The 15,561-nt window shown below is 49.9% G+C and overlaps 1 protein-coding gene across 2 annotated transcripts in view; it reads left to right on the top strand.

Moving 5' to 3' along the window:
- The first annotated feature begins 2,105 nt into the window (after nt 1–2,105).
- Nucleotides 2,106–15,561, top strand: part of RAB5C (RAB5C, member RAS oncogene family) — a 31,446-nt gene continuing 17,990 nt past the window's right edge. Inside the window, exon 1 of one of the 2 annotated variants that reach the window (XM_033182988.1) lies at nt 2,106–2,253. The gene's annotated coding sequence lies outside the window, so the exon portion shown is untranslated. Of the gene's footprint in view, nt 2,254–7,461; nt 7,478–15,561 lie in introns of those variants that run through there. The other variant, XM_033182987.1, reaches the window with a different exon arrangement.

Raw genomic sequence — 15,561 nt, forward strand, 5'->3', positions numbered from 1 at the left:
TGTCTCTCAAGGTGGTCTCTTCCGCTACTAGCAACTCAAAAATCCCAACAGCACTCCCTATCCTTCCCCTGACCCCAGACCGCTGCCAAGCCTGTTCTCCCCCATTACAACATGGTCTCACTCAGGGCCTGGACTGCTCCAAAACTCACCCAGGTCTCCAGCTCTCCTCTACCACCCAACACCCTGGGCTCACTTTTGGATAGGAAATAAACTCTTTATTTTTGTAGTTGTTGGCTCTGGGTGTTTCTGGGGGTTAGTCTGAGAGCCCCAGGGCTTTGGAGGAGCCAACACAGCAATCATTCCCCACCCTCACACCCGCTGCACCCCAGAGCCCTGTTGCTATCTTTAGGAAGGGCAGAGGCACCAGCCAATCTACTTGGCACCACATTCACACCACCAGGGGCCCCAGGGATGAGGGAAAAACTTAATTAGTCACTATGGGCGTATTATACCCCCTTCTCTCCCCTGCACACCAGTCACAGCCATATACACACACACTATGTGGGAAGGACAGAGTCCTGACTTTGGTCCACCTCCAGCCTTGGAAAGGTGGGCCCAGGGGTCTACCCATCCCTCCTATATAAGGAACTGTTCAAGAGCTGGGTATGGCAAGGGAGCTGGGGGAAGAGCTTGTCACCAGCCAGAACCTGCTAGGAATCCCACTCTGCCCCATCCCCTCTGTCCTCCCAACAAGCCATCTCTTCCCTCTTTCTTTTCACTTCTCATGATCACTGGCGTGGAAGGGGATATTGTGTGTTACGGATGTAAGAAAGAGACACCCTGGTGACTAGATGGAACTAGATGTGGGCACAGTTTTGTGGCAGGTTGTCCAAGGCAGGTAAATTCTCCAGCTGAGGCTCCAAGATATGCCTGGTGTTGGCCAGTGTTATAGGCATAATGGCCACAGCTGTCCCCCGTGAGCTTTGATCCCACACAGGTTTTCAGTAGTGTCCCTGGAGGGTGAGATGCAAAAGAAGAGGAGGCACTGACTGGTCTGTGTTGAGAGGTAAGGGTGGGAGGAACCAGGAGCGGGCCCCATCCATATTGAGAGGAGCAGAAGAAACAAATATTCCTGATCCATATGGGGGGGTGCAGAGTGGGGGTGGTTCTAGTCTCTATTTACGGATGGAGAGGGCCCAGGCAGAGATTGTCCAGCTCTGTATTCCGTGTCAGAGAGAAGAGCTGACCCTGGCTGGGAGAAGGGGAAGGCAGAGGCAGAGATGGTCTTTGTGCCGGCCCCCCGCACACACCAAGTAGGAGGTGGTGGCAGAAGCTCTCCGTTTGATCTCACCCAGCATCCTGTAGAGAACCCTTCCTACAGCGCTTTCATCGCCTTCCCCATCACAGACGCCCCCAGCAATCGGGCTTCCCAAGCTGACTTGGCTGGAAAGTGCAGACAGGGGCTTCTCCAGATCAGCAAGTTCAAAGGACTGAGGCCTCGCGTGCATATTCATTCGCACCATGTTTCTTCTTTCCCAATTCTGCACACACAGTCCTCTGCCTTCTTCCAACGCTCCACCACCCGCCTTCCCTCGGGGCGTCCGGAACCCGCGGTGACGCGGGTGGCAGGCTTGGCCTTAAAAAGTTCCTGGCCATAGGCTGGGCGCGGTGGCTCAGGCCTGTAATCTCAGCACTTTGAGAGGCCGAAGAGGGCGGATCACCTGAGGTCAGGAGTTCGAGACCAGCCTGGCCAACATGGCGAAACCCCGTCTCTACTAAAAATACAAAAATTAGCCGGACGTGGTGGTGCGTGCCTGTAATCCCAGCTACTCGGGAGGCTGAGGCAGGAGAATCTCTTGAACCCGGGAGTCGGAGGTTGCAGTGAGCCGAGATCGCGCCACTGCAATCCAGCCTGGGTGACAGAGTGAGACTCCGTCTCAAAAGAAAAAAAAAGTTCCCGGCCGGGCTCGGCCTCATAGTCAGCCGGCTCCAGCTTAAGCCCAAGTCCCAGGCAGCCACGGACTCCTCCCAGCGCTACGAACTACAAGTCCCGCCATCCCTCGCGCGCGCCCTCCCGCCACTCCCGCGTTCCTACCGGCGCCGCTGGGGAGGTCGGCCAAGAGTGCCTCCCATTGGTTTCTCCGCCCTGTCAATCACCTGGGAGTATTGAGGGGCGGGGCGGAGGTGGAGATCCGGATCCGGAGCGGCTGAAAGGCGGAAGTGGAGGCCGGAGCCTGGGACACCGCCAGGGGGGAGAGAAGCAGAGCCCGTCCGAGCCCCGGTCCCAAGTAACGCCGCCGCCCCGGAGCCGCCGTGAGTATGCCTGTCCCAGGACCTGGTGTCTCGCCTGCGTTGAAGCATCTCCAGGGCAGCCCTTCCTCCCGCCCAGCCCCAGTTTAGGGGGATACTGACCCTTCCCCCGACCCGTAGCCCCCTCTTGAGGGGTTCCCCAGGCGTCGGGCCGCAGGAGGTAGGGATCTTCTTTCCTTAGCTTACCTACTTTTCGTGAGACTTAAGGAAACCGCTATGACTGTCCTCTGGCCTGTCCATTCCAGTTGTGGGAGAGAGGTGCCCTAAGTTCCTCTCCCCCTGCTCCCAGAATCGGAGGATCTTTGCCAGGTGTGAAGGAACCTGTCCCTCTTCTCTTTTAGAAGTGACGGAGAGTGTTGTCTGTTGCCTTTTTCCTTCCTCCTGTCCCACAAAACCAGTTGTCCCCTCCAGCCCTAGAGGAATATCTCGATTTCCTTTGGGGGAGGGGTCGTCTGGGTGAGACCGTTGCACACGCACAGAAGTGTGTTGGCGCTCCCGCAGCTCCTTACTTCCTCTCTTTCCTCAAGCCAGAGAACCAACCAGGACCTCAGTAGAGTTTCAAGTTTGGGTCACCTACTGGCAGTGAGCTGTTTTCTTGCTTTGCCCCTTCTGTCTCCCAGCCCCTGTTCTGTAGTTAGGTTGTTCTCTGAGTGTCTCTCTCTTCCTGACTCTGAAGAATTTAGCTGAGGTTTGCTCAATCCTAGCTATAGATCACAGATCAGGGTTGATGTGCCCATTCATTATCTTCTTTCCCCTCCCCCCTTGCTCCAGGCTCAGCTCTGTCCTCCCAGGGCACGTGAGTGGTTTCCAAGCCGCCTCAAAGGGACTGCTTCTCTTGGGATTGCTGTCCGTGTGTCTATAGGGAGGAGAATAAGACCCAAAATGAGGAGTCTGGAATTGAAGGGCTACCTCTTTCCCACTCCCAAACACACACACATACACCACCCTGAGCAACAGGTCCATGGCACGCCAGGGTCTGTCTCCAGTCCCTTCTGGGCTTAGACTTGTTACTGAGGACTAAGTCAAGATCACAATGGCGGTTCAGGATTTTTAACTGCAGCCCAAGGAATTCCCATACATGCCAGAAAGTGCAGGTTCCCTCAAGCATATTGACTATGATCCTTGTCTGTTGCTCGGGGCTTTGGTGTGTGAAATAGCTGCTGTCTCAGACCAAGCTTTGTTATGTGGCCAAAGTACAGGCCGGAGACTGTACCTTAATGAGGAGTAGCCTGGCTTTGAGGCCGTGACCGATCCTTGCTATCTACAGTGAAGGAAGGGACAGAAAGCCATGCAGTTTGTGGGAACTTCTGTAGCACTTCAGCGTTCTGGGCTACCTTTACCACCCCAGTGTTCTGGGCTACCTTTACCACTCTCGCGTGCCACTTAAAAGTGCTGTCTTTTGACCTTGAGGTGTGTTTGAGTGCTTCTGGACAGCGGCTAGTGCCTGATTCCTACATTCTTTTGAGTAGACCTAGGATGTACTTATTTCACTTGTTTGTTTGTTTTCGAGATGGAGTCTTGCTCTATCCTCCAGGCTGGAGGAGTGCAGTGGCGTGATCCCGGCTCACTGCAGCCTCTGCCTCCTGGGTTCAAGTGATTCTCCTGCCTCAGCCTCCCAAGTGTCTGGGATTAACAGGCATCCACCACCACACCCTACTAATTTTTGTATTTTTAGTAGAGAAGGAGTTTCACCATGTTGGCCAGGCTGGTCTCGAACTCCTGACTTCAGGTGATCCACCCGACTCAGCCTCCCAAAGTGCTGGGATTACAGGTGTGAGTCACTGTGTCTGGCCTACTTATTTCACTTTTTATTAGACAACAGAAGAAGCCTTCCTTATTAGGGTCAACAGCTGGATCACAAGCTCTGTATCTGTGTGGGTTCCTTTGGGGCTCATTGGAGACTTCTTCAGCCAATCTAGTTTCTCTGATCTGGTCAGCCTGGGCATCTGAGGGGCAGGGCCAGAGAGGCCTGACTGCTCACTGGCCATTGGTCTCTGACCAGACTTACGTCTTCAGGAGTAGAACACAGTTTGTCACTCTTCATGAGTGCTGGGATGAGGCTGACCAGGCTTCTGAGGAGATCTTCTTTCCTTTATCTGGACATGGTCTCCCAGCTCTGACTCTGAAACCACTTTTTTTTTTTTTTAGACAGAGCTTTGTTTGTTGCCCAGGCTGGAGTGCAGTGGCTCAGTCTTGGCTCACTGCAGCCTCCATCTCCTGAGATCAAGGGATTCTCCTGTCTCAGCCTCCTAAGTAGCTGAGATTATAGGCATGCACCAACACGCCCAGCTAATTTTTGTATTTTTAGTAGCAGCAGGGTTTCACCATGTTGGCCAGGCTGGTCTGGAACTCCTGACCTCAGGTGATCCACCCACCTCAGCCTCCCAAAGTGCTAGGATTACAGGTGTGAGCCACCACACCTGACCTGAAATGACTTTTGAAGGGGAAGCTCTGCCATTTAGAGAGACGAGGAAGGCCTCAGTGCTTTGAGTCGTTATGCAGCCACTTCTGGCATCCAGAAATTATAGAGTCCAAGGAGAGGTCTCACTCTGCCTGGCAGAAAGAGCGATGGCTCCATGTGCGCCAGAAACCCTTCCTTTCTGATGCTGTTCCTCTCCTGCCCTCTTGCCTCTCACAATTAGTGGACTGTTAAACTGTAGAGGGGCTGTAACACTAATTTTTAAAAATCATTTTAAAGTTGCAAAGTTATTTTCATACATATTCCTCATAGGTACCCTGGGAAATACTGGGGTTTGTTTCCCCACTTTGTTTTTAATTTTTATTATTACCTTTTTTTTTTTGAGTAAGATAAGGCAAATATGTGTCCCTGCTTTAGAGGAGATACAGAAGGAACTTAAGTAGTTTGCCTAAGATCATACATTTAGAAAGTGGTAGAGCTAGGGCTTGGATTTGGGGTCAGATGTGGCCTGATCTTCTAACAGTGGGCCCTTCTTCCGCCTGGTTTGTTTGTTAAATGAATGAACATGCAGGGTGAGCGCGCCGTGGCACAAGGGCAGACTCTTAACCCTTTAGCCCTCCTCATCACTGGCGCTCCTCTGTTTTCGTTTTCTTCCCCAACCTCCTGTCTTCTCTCTTGACCCCCTTCTCCTCTGCCTGTGAGGACCAAGACAGTTAGAAGTCCCAAGTCAGTACTCTTCAGGGCCTGAGAGTTTGCTGCCATCTACGTGTCATTAATATTTTGGGGAACCTGAAAGTCTTAATGGCTAGAAAATGAAAGTCAAAGCGAGTGAACTCAGGGGTCCCACTGGGCAGGGTTAAGGGGGAAGCAGCAGGGCGGGCCTCTGGTTAGTCCTCTGTTTCCCCTGTGCTGCTGCCTGCTGCTTACAAGTGGGAAGAATGTGGCTTACCACCAGGAGCTCCTGTCACTAGAATTTACATGGAAACACAGCAAGATCACACATTTAAATTCAGCCCCACCAAGCAAGTACTTCTCAGACCTTCTACTTTTTTTTTTTTTTTTTTTTTTGAGGCAGAGTCTTGCTGTGTCGCCAGGCTGGAGTGCAGTGGCGCAATCTTGGCTCACTGCAAGCTCCGCCTCCCGGGTTCACGCCATTCTCCTGCCTCAGCCTCCCTAGTAGCTGGGACTACAGGTGCCCGCCACCATGCTCGGCTAATTTTTTTGTATTTTTAGTAGAGACGGGGTTTCGCCATGTTAACCAGGATGGTCTCGATCTCCTGACCTCGTGATCTGCCCTCCTCAGCCTCCCAAAGTACTGGGATTATAGGTGTGAGCCACTACATCCAGCCAGACCTTCTGCTTCTAACCCTTGCCCAGTAAACAGGCCGTGTGGTCGGGTGGAAGGCACTAGAACTTCAGAGGCAATTGGACCTGAGTTCTAATCCTGATTTTCCCACTTACCAGTTGTGTGACCTTAGGCTTCTTACTTGACCTCACTGAGCCTGTGTTTCTTCTGGTAAAATGGCGATGCTAAATATCTTGCAGAATTAGAAACAAAGAAAGGAGCTAGTCCAGTGCTGGCACAGACTAGATCCCCACAAAACAGCAGTTGCCTCTGATTGGTAGGTAGGGGTTTGAAGGTTCTTTTTTTTTTTGAGACAGTCTCATTCTGTCGCCCAGGCTCACTGCAACCTCTGCCTCCTAGGTTCAAGTGATTCTCCTGCCTCAGCCTCCTGAGTAGCTGGGATTACAGGCACCCGCCATCATGCTCAGCTAATTTTTTTTTGTATTTTTTTAGAGACGGGGTTTGACCACGTCGGCTAGGCTGGTCTCAAACTCCTGACCTCAGGTGAGGTGATCTGCCTGCCTCATTGGCCTCCCAAAGTGCTGGGATTACAAGCACGAGCCACCGTGCCTGGCCAATTTTTTTTTTTTTTGAGATGGAGTTTCACTCTTGTCTCCCAGGCTGGAGTGCAATGGTGCAATCTTGGCTCACTGCAACTTCTACCTCCTGGGCTCCAGCGATTCTCCTTCCTCAGCCTCCTGAGTAGCTGGGATTACAGGCGTGTGCCACCATGCCAGGCTAATTTTTGTATTTTTAGTAGAGACAGGGTTTCTCCATGTTGGCCAGGCTGGTCTTGAATTCCTGACCTCAGGTAATTGTGCCTAGCCCTCAATACTGATTCTGATTCAACATGTGTACCAAATGTATGCTGTGGCAGGACACAGCGACTCATGCCTGTAATCCCAGCAGTTCGGGAGGATCACTTGATCCCAGGAGTTCAAGACCAGCCTGGGGGCCAGGTGTGGTGGATCATGCCTGTAATCCTAGCACTTTGGAAGACTTGAGGCAGGCAAATCACCTGAAGTCAGGAGTTCGAGACCAACCTGGCCAACATGGTGAAACCCCATTTCTACTAAAATTACCAAAATTAGTCAGGCGTGGTGGCACATGCCTGTAATCCCAGCTACTCAGGAGGCTGAGGCAGGAACCTGGGAGGCACTTGAACCTGGGAAGCGGACGTTGCAGTGAGCTGAGACTGCTCCACTGCACTCTAGCCTAGGCAACAGACCAAGACTCTACCTCAACAAAAAAAAAAAAAGAAAGAAAGAAAGAAAAAAGACCAGCCTGGGCAGCATAATGAGACCCCATCTCTAAAACGAAAACAAAATGTTTGCTGGGATGCCTTGTACATTGCTTGATGGTTTCACAAATTGTCTCATTTCATAGACATTGAACAGAATTGATGTGAGTTGTATTCCCATTTTACAGAAGAGAATGCGGTGCCACTTCAGTCTTACTCAGCTGTAAGTGTTTTAATATTAAAACAGTCCTGGAACTATTATAGATTGGAATGCAAAGTTTGCATGAATTGAAGCTAACACAGGAAACTTTAATTAATTAATTAATTTATTTATTTATTTTTGAGACAGGACCTCTCTCACCCAGGCTGGAATGCAGTGGTATGATCACGGCTTACTTCGGCCTTGACCTCCTGGTGCCAAGTGATCCTCCCACCTCTGCCTCCTGAGTAGCTGGGACTATAGGCATGTACCACCATGCCCGACTAGTTTTTGTATTTTTAGGAGAGACAGGGTTTTGCCATGTTGCCCAGGCTGGTCTCAGAATTCCTGGGCTCAAGTGATCCTCTTACTTTGGCCTCCCAAAGTGCTAGGATTATGTATCAGCCACCGCGCTCAGCCAAAGACAGTATTTTGGTTGTAGCCAACTGCTTTGGGTTCGACTCCCAGATTCCTGGGAGTTTCCTCTCCCCTGACTTGAGGGAAGGGTACATACGTTGGGGCTGTTTGAGAAGCACTGCTTTAGGTAAAATTTATAAACTGGGATGTGCCAAAATCCAGGTAATTGTGCTTTCAGCAATCTTGGCAGAGGAAAATGGAATGTTTTTGGAGTCCTCTGCATTCATAGCTTGGTATTGTAAGAGATTAGTTTTCCACGTAAATAGCTCCATCCTCTATGTATAAGAACAGTAATACAAATAAAAGCTAAACTTTAATTTTGCGATGTGCCAGGCACTCTTCTGAGCCCTAAGTATGTATTGACTCCTCTAATCCTCCGACAACCCCAGGAGGTAGGTTCCGTGTTTAATCCCCATTTTAGAGCTGGGGGCTATGTAGTAATGGCAGAGAAAGGGTGTGCTCTTACCACAATTCAATACAGCCTCTCCTTGACCCATCTCTGGGCTAAATGCCTACTGTTCACTTTGCCTAGAAGGCTCTTCTCCACCTAACGTGCCTGGAAACCGCGTCTCCCTACTTTTCTCTGGAAGCTCAGTTTGAATGCTACTTCCTTTATGAAGCCTTGCCTTGCCCCAAATGGACTGAGGGCTTGTCTCCTACATGAGCTGTCTTCTCAACTGCTATCTCATTGTTCCTTATCTGCCTCATTCTCTGGTAGGTGAGCCCTTTAGGGGCACAGATCGGGTCCTGTTTGAATATTTAGGACCTGGCATGGCATTCAGCGTAGTAGGCCCCCTACTGAAGTTGTTAAAGGAGAGAGCAGACATTCAAACCTGTCCTTAAAGCAAACACCAAACACCTGCCCACTTCTTTTTTTTTTTTTTTTTGAGATGGAGTCTTGCCCTTTCGCCCAGGCTGGAGTGCAGTGGTGCAATCTTGCTCACTGTAACCTCCGCCTCCCGGGTTCAAGTGATTCTCCTGCCTCAGCCTCCCTAGGAGCTGGGATTACAGGTGTGCACCACCATGCCTGTCTAGTTTTGTATTTTTAGTAGAGACGGGTTTCACCATGTTGGTCAGGCTGATCTCAGACTCCCGCCTTGGCCTCCCAAAGTGCTGGGATTATAGGCATGAGCCACTGTGCCCAGCCTCGCCCACTTCTTTTTTTTTTTTTTTTGGGACAGAGTTTTGCTCTTGTTGCCCAGGCTGGAGTGCAATGGCACAGTCTCAGCTCACTGCAACCTCCGCCTCCCAAGTTAAAGAAATTCTTCTGCCTCAGCCTCCCGAGTAGCTGGAATTACAGGCATGTGACACCATGGCCGGCTAATTTTTTGTATTTTTAGTAGAAATGGGGTTGCTCCATGTTGGTCAGGCTGGTCTCAAACTCCTGACCTCAGGTGATCCACCCACTTTGGCCTCCCAAAGTGCTGGGATTACAGACGTGAGCCACCGTGCCCGTCTCTCACCAACTTCTTTTAACACACACTTCCCTTCCTTTCTTCACACACTTTGGATGTCATGAACCTAGGATTCAAACTTAACATCCATCTGATCCCAAAGCTTGAGCCATATCTTTGGTCCATCTCCCAGAAAGTTGCTCATAGACAAATGGGAGAGCAAACAGGTCAGTAGAATCAATGTTACAGTAGAGACGATGGGAAGCAGGTCATAAACTCAATTTCCAGAAGTTAAGACTCTCCAAATCTCCATTTCTGGTGAAGGGTTTAATGGGACAATAAGGACGCAGCCCTGACAAGCCACAGTCCTGCTGACTGGCTTCTGCCGTGTGTGTATCTGATGGCAGGACAAAATGACTGTGCTTCTACAGTTGTGTGTGGTGAGGCAGCCCCGACCCCAGACCAGTACTTAGCAAGGATCAGTGGAAGCGAATTTCACTCTGCCTGTATATGCTGTTCTGCCTGTCTGCACAAGGCTCGTTCCTGAATGAAGGTGGCTTAAGAAAGTGGTGGCAGCAGCTGTTCAGACCGGTGGTATGAGCAGCCCTCACATGTGTATTCCACAGATGGGGTCTTTAACATTCCCTGGTCCTGTACCTGCAGTACTTGGATATCCTCTGCTCACCTTGAGGCTGATCGTTGTTTTTTTTTTTTTTGCTTTTGAGATGGAGTCTCGCTCTGTTGCCAGGCTGGAATGCGGTGGCGCCATCTTGGCTCACTGCAACCTCCGCCTCCTGGGTTCAAGTGATTCTCCTGCCTCAGCCTCCCGAGTAGCTGGGACTACAGGTATGCGCCACCATACCCAGCTAATATTTATATTTTTAGTAGAGACAGAGTTTCACCATGTTGGCCAGGATGGTCTTGATCTCTTGACCTTGTGGTCTGCCTGCCTTGGCCTCCCAAAGTGCTGGGATTACAGGCGTGAGCCACTGTGCCCGGCCGATTTTTTATTTTTTTGTAGAGATGGGATCTCCTTATGTTGCCGAGGCTTAATAAGCTTAGTCTTTCAGAATAGTTTTAGAAAAGTTATGAAGATGGTACAGGGAGTTTTCTCAATCCCCCACACCTAGTCTTCCCTGTTACTAACATCTTATGTTAGTACATATTTTACATTAAAGTCCATCCTTTATTCAGATTTCCGTAGATTTTTATCTGATGTCCTTTTCTGTTCCAGGATCCCATGTTGCCTATATTCATTGTCTCCTTAGGCTCCTCTTGGCTGTGCCGGTTTCTCAGACTTTTCTTGTTTTTGATGACCTTGACAGTTTTGAGGAGTGCTGGGCAAGCATCTAAAGAGGATCTCGGCCAGGCATGGTGACTCACGCCTATAATCCCAGCACTTTGGGAGGCTGAGGTGGGTGGATCATTTGAAGTCAGGAGTTCAAGACCAGCCTGGCCAACATGGTGAAGCCTCATCTCTATTACAAATACAAAAATTAGCCAGGCGTGGTGGCGCCCACCTGTAGTCTCAGCTACTCAGGAGGCTGAGGCACAAGAATCACTTGAACCGGGAGGTGGAGGTTGCAGTGAGCCAAGATCGTGCCCCTGTACTCCAGCTTGGGCTGGAGACAGAATGAGACTCTGTCTCAAGAAAAATAATAAAAAATAAAGAGAATCTCTTCTCAACTGGGATTTGTCTAGTATTTTTCTCTTTTTGACAGACTTGCTCCGTCACCCAGGCTGGAGTACAATGGTGCAGTCTTGGCTCAAGCCATTCTCCCACCTCAGCCTCCCAAGTAGCTGGGACTACAGAAATGCACCACCACGCCTGGCTAATTTTTGTAGAGACAGGGTTTCACCATGATGTCCAGGCTGGTCTCAGACTCCTGAGCTCAAGCGATCTCACCTCGACTTCCCAAAGTGGTGGGATTACATGCGTGAGCTACCGCGCCTGGCTGTGTCCAGTGTTTTTCTCATAATTAGACTGTGCCGAGTTTTGGGAAGGAGGACCAGTGAGGTAAAGTGCTATTTTCATCACATCGTGCCAAGGGTACCTACAATCCACAAGCCTTTCCATGACCGATGTCAACTATGATCACTTGACTGAGGTGATGGGCATGAGGCTTCTCTGTAAAGTTCTCCCCGTCCCCTTTCCATGCTGCACCTTTTGGAATAAAGTCACTATGTGTAGCCCACACCTAAGGAACAGAGACTTGGGTTCATGTTCCCCTTGTTGAGGGCGGAGTAGCTACATGAGTTACTAAATTCATTTTTCTTTTTTCTTTTTTTTTGAGATGGAGTCTCACTCTATCACTCAGGCTGGAGTGCAGTGTGCAATCTCCGCTCACTGCAAGTTCCACCTCCTGGGTTCATGCCGTTCTCCTGCCTCAGCCTCCCAAGTAGCTGGGTCTACAGTCGCACACCACCACACCCGGCTAATTTTTTTGTATTTTTGTAGTAGAGATAGGGTTTCACCATGTTAGCCAGGATGGTCTCGAGCTCCTGACCTCATGATCCACCTGTCTCAGCCTCCCAAAGTGCTGGAATTACAGGCGTGAGCCACCGTGCCCAGCTGAATTATTAAATTCTTCTATACAAGAGACTTGTCTATTTTCCCCCATTTATTTCTATTTATTTATTTATTATTTGGAGATGGAGTTTTGCTCTTGTCGCCCAGGCTGGAGTGCAGTGGCGCGATCTTGGCTAACTGCAACTTCCACCTCCCGGGTTCAAGCGATTCGCCTGCCTCCGCCTCCCACGTAGCTGGGATTACAGGCACACGCCACCACACCCGGCTTATTTTTGTATTTTTAGTAGAGATGAGGTTTCACCATGTTGGCCAGGGTGGTCTCGACCTCCAGGCCTCAGGTGATCCACCTGCCTTGGTCTCCCAAAGTGCTGGGATTACAGGCGTGAGCCACCGTGCCCAGCCCATTCTCCCCCATTTATTTGTTCAATTATTTAATATTTGTATGGACTCCAGTGTATTTATTTTACACTTCGGTTTCTTTTTTTTTTTTGAGACAGAGTCTTACTACTGGCAGGCTGGAGTGCAGTGGCACAATCTCAGCTCACTGCAACCTCTGCCTCCCGGATTCAAGCAATTCTGCCTCAGCCTCCTGAGTAGCTGGGACTACAGGTGCATGCCACCATGCCTGACTAATTTTTGTATTTTCAGTAGAGATGGGGTTTCACCATGTTGGCCAGGATGGTCTCTATCTCTTGACCTCGTGATCCACCTGCCTCGACCTTCCAAAGTGCTGGGATTACAGAGGTGAGCCACTGCGCCCGGCCTACACTTTGGCTTATAATCCAGTGATAAGGTCTGGCGCAGTGGCTCATGCTCGTATTCCCAGCGCTTGGGGAGGCCAAGATGGGCCGATCACCTGAGATCTAGAGTTTGAGACCAGCCTAGTCAACATGGTGAAACCCAATCTCTACTAAAAATACAAAAATTAGCCAGGTATGATGGTGTATGCTTGTAATCCTAGCTACTCAGGAGGCTGAGGCAGGAGAATCGTTTGAATCAGGGAGGTGAAGGTTGCAGTGAGCGGAGATCTACCACTGCACCCCAGTCTGGGTAACAGAGTGAAACTTTGTCTCAAAAATAAATAAATAAATAATCCAATGTTAGTTTTATTGCCCAAAATGTTTCAGCTTTGCCCACTGGTTGCTCTTTTAGCCTCCTTTGACCTGCCCAGTCATTGTGAGGATTTTTGTTTTTGTTTTTTGATTACTTCTTTACTTTTTGGCACTGCCAGATTTTTGGAGACAGACTCACTGTGTCCCCCAGACTGGAGTGTAGTGGCACGATCTCGGCTCACTGCAGCCTCTGCCTCCCTGATTCATGCAATTCTTGTGCCTCAACCTCCTGAGTAGCTGGGATTACAGGTGCACACTACCACACCTGGCTACTTTTTGTAATTTTAGTAGAGACGAGGTTTCACCATGTTGGCCGGCTGGTCTCGAACTCCAGACCTCAAGTGATCCACTTGCCTCGGCCATTACAGGCATGAGCCACCGTGCCGGGCCCCAGGCTTACTTTGTGTACTTCGTGCCAGAGTCATAGATTGAGCTGGCTCTCCAAGACCACTGCCTTTTTAGCAAATGTTTTCTCTCAGGTATATTGACATAGAGTGATGTGGATGCCATGAGCTATTTCTTCTCTTGATGGTTAGTCATAGTTACTGAAGACTCTGGAGTTGGGAAACGTAGAGGTGGACCTGGGAAATCTACCCTGTGAGAATCAACTGCAGTCCTGGGAGTTAATCCCCATAGCTGGCTGTTGTCCTTCTACTCACCCATTCATACTTCTCTTACCCCTGCCTGATGCTATGACTGATCCAAAAAATGGTCAGATTGGTCTTTCCTTTGGAATTTACTGTGGAGTTGGGTAGATGAGGTATGTGTATATAATCGTTCTCTATTTCAAATGCTAAGTTCTCCAGCCAAACTTTCCTGGACTCTGGGTCTTGTAAGAGATTCCACATGGTCCAGGCCAGTCAGTGTCTTTCGCTGTCCTCCCCAAATGGACTGCCCCCTTGGGAGGGTTTGTGGCTATTGGCTGGCTCAGGGTAGGCTGTCACTTTGTGCCGTGATCTTGAATCATTGAATAGCTGAAATCCTTCCGTTGTACTGTCATCTCTCTGAAAATGTGTAACTTGAGCCCTGCTGGAAACACTAACTTGGGATCATAACAGAGTTGGTTTACAAGCCTCTTGCCTTCTGTTCATAACTCCATGTGTGTCCCCTTCAGGTGGCTGTTAGAGGCATCCCAGGCATGGAGGAGGGTGTGGGTGGCCTCCCTAACCCGGGCTGCTCTCCTAGACATCAAATTGCTCTCTGAGCTGCTCAGACAGCATGGTGATTAATGACGCCAGTTTCCAAACCTCTAGTGTTTGCAGCCTGGTTTTTAAAAGGAACTCTGCTTTCTTTGTCAGCTGCTGTATTCCTGTCCCCTCCCCCTCTCCACAACTGAACTGCTTCTTCCCTTTCCTGAAAGAGGCTTTGAGATGGAAGGAAGGGCATTTGGGCTTTAAGATGCTTTGTGCACTGGGCGCGGTGGCTCATGCCCATAATCCCAGTACTTTGGGAGGCCAAGGCGGGGGATTGCTTGAGCGCAGGAGTTTGAGATCAGCCTGGGCAACATGATGAAAACCCATCTCTACCAAAAGAAACCCAAGATGCTTTGTGTTATAGGACTTTTTTTCTTTTTTCTTTTTTTTTTAAAGAGGTTATGGTTTGCCTGGTTGGGGCCTTCACCCTTGCAGATTTATTGGATAGTGATGGTTTCTCCCCTCCATTTTTGTGGTTTTGGGAGCGAGTCTCCACAGGATGCAAGATTGGGGTTGTTGACAGGACACTGAGTATCTTCTAGGAAACTGGGGAAAGATGTCCTCTTCAGCATTCTCTGCAAATGAGAGGTGCTGAAGAATGGAGTCCCGGGAAACTGGAGGTAAGAGGAAAGAGTGAATGTTGTCTGAAAGATGAAGTGAGGAGTGCGCCTCCTTCACAGAGAACTGAAGGAGCAGGGGCTTCCCTGCTGCAGAACATGTACTGAATGCGTCCCCAGGCCAGGCCCTTTGCTAAGAGTCTCACATGCGTCATCTTCCTGGCAGCCCTGGAGATAGGTGGTACTGGCCTCTCCATTTTACATGTGAGGAAATGGGTTCAGTGACAACACCAGGCCACCCTAGTTGGTGCTTCCAGAACTTGAACTGAAGTTTGTCTGACTCTAGCACTTGTGCTCTTAAGCCCTGTACAGTAGGGATGGAGGAAGTCCTCCCTGGGGAAGTGAGGCAGCTCCTCAGCTGCTCTGTGGCTCTGTTAGGGGACCTGAGCCGTCTGGCAGATGAATGTGGATTTAAGCCCTCAACTTCCCTAGTTCACTTGCCAAGTGTAAGCAGGCTGTACCTCTCACATGCGCAGTTCACCGTATCTGTGCTCACCTACTATGTGTCAGGCTTGCTGTTATGTGCTGTTAACACAAAGGAAACCCAGTGTCCAGCCTTTGAGAATTTTGTAATGTGGTCATTTTCTTTTTTTTTTTTTCTTTTTTGAGACAGAGTTTTGCTCTGTCGCCCAGGCTGGAGTGCAATGGCGCCATCTCGACTCACTGCAAGCTCCGCCTCCCGGGTTCAGGCCATTCTCCTGCCTCAGCCTCCCGAGTAGCTGGGACTACAGGCGCCTGCCACCGCGCCCGGCTAATTTTTTGTATTTTTAGTAGAGACGGAGTTTCACCATGTTAGCCAGGATGGTCTTGATCTCCTGACCTCGTGATCTGCCTGCCTCGGCCTC

This window comes from Trachypithecus francoisi, unplaced genomic scaffold, assembly GCF_009764315.1.
Source record: "Trachypithecus francoisi isolate TF-2019V2 unplaced genomic scaffold, Tfra_2.0 Lachesis_group20, whole genome shotgun sequence".
NCBI lineage: Eukaryota > Metazoa > Chordata > Mammalia > Primates > Cercopithecidae > Trachypithecus > Trachypithecus francoisi.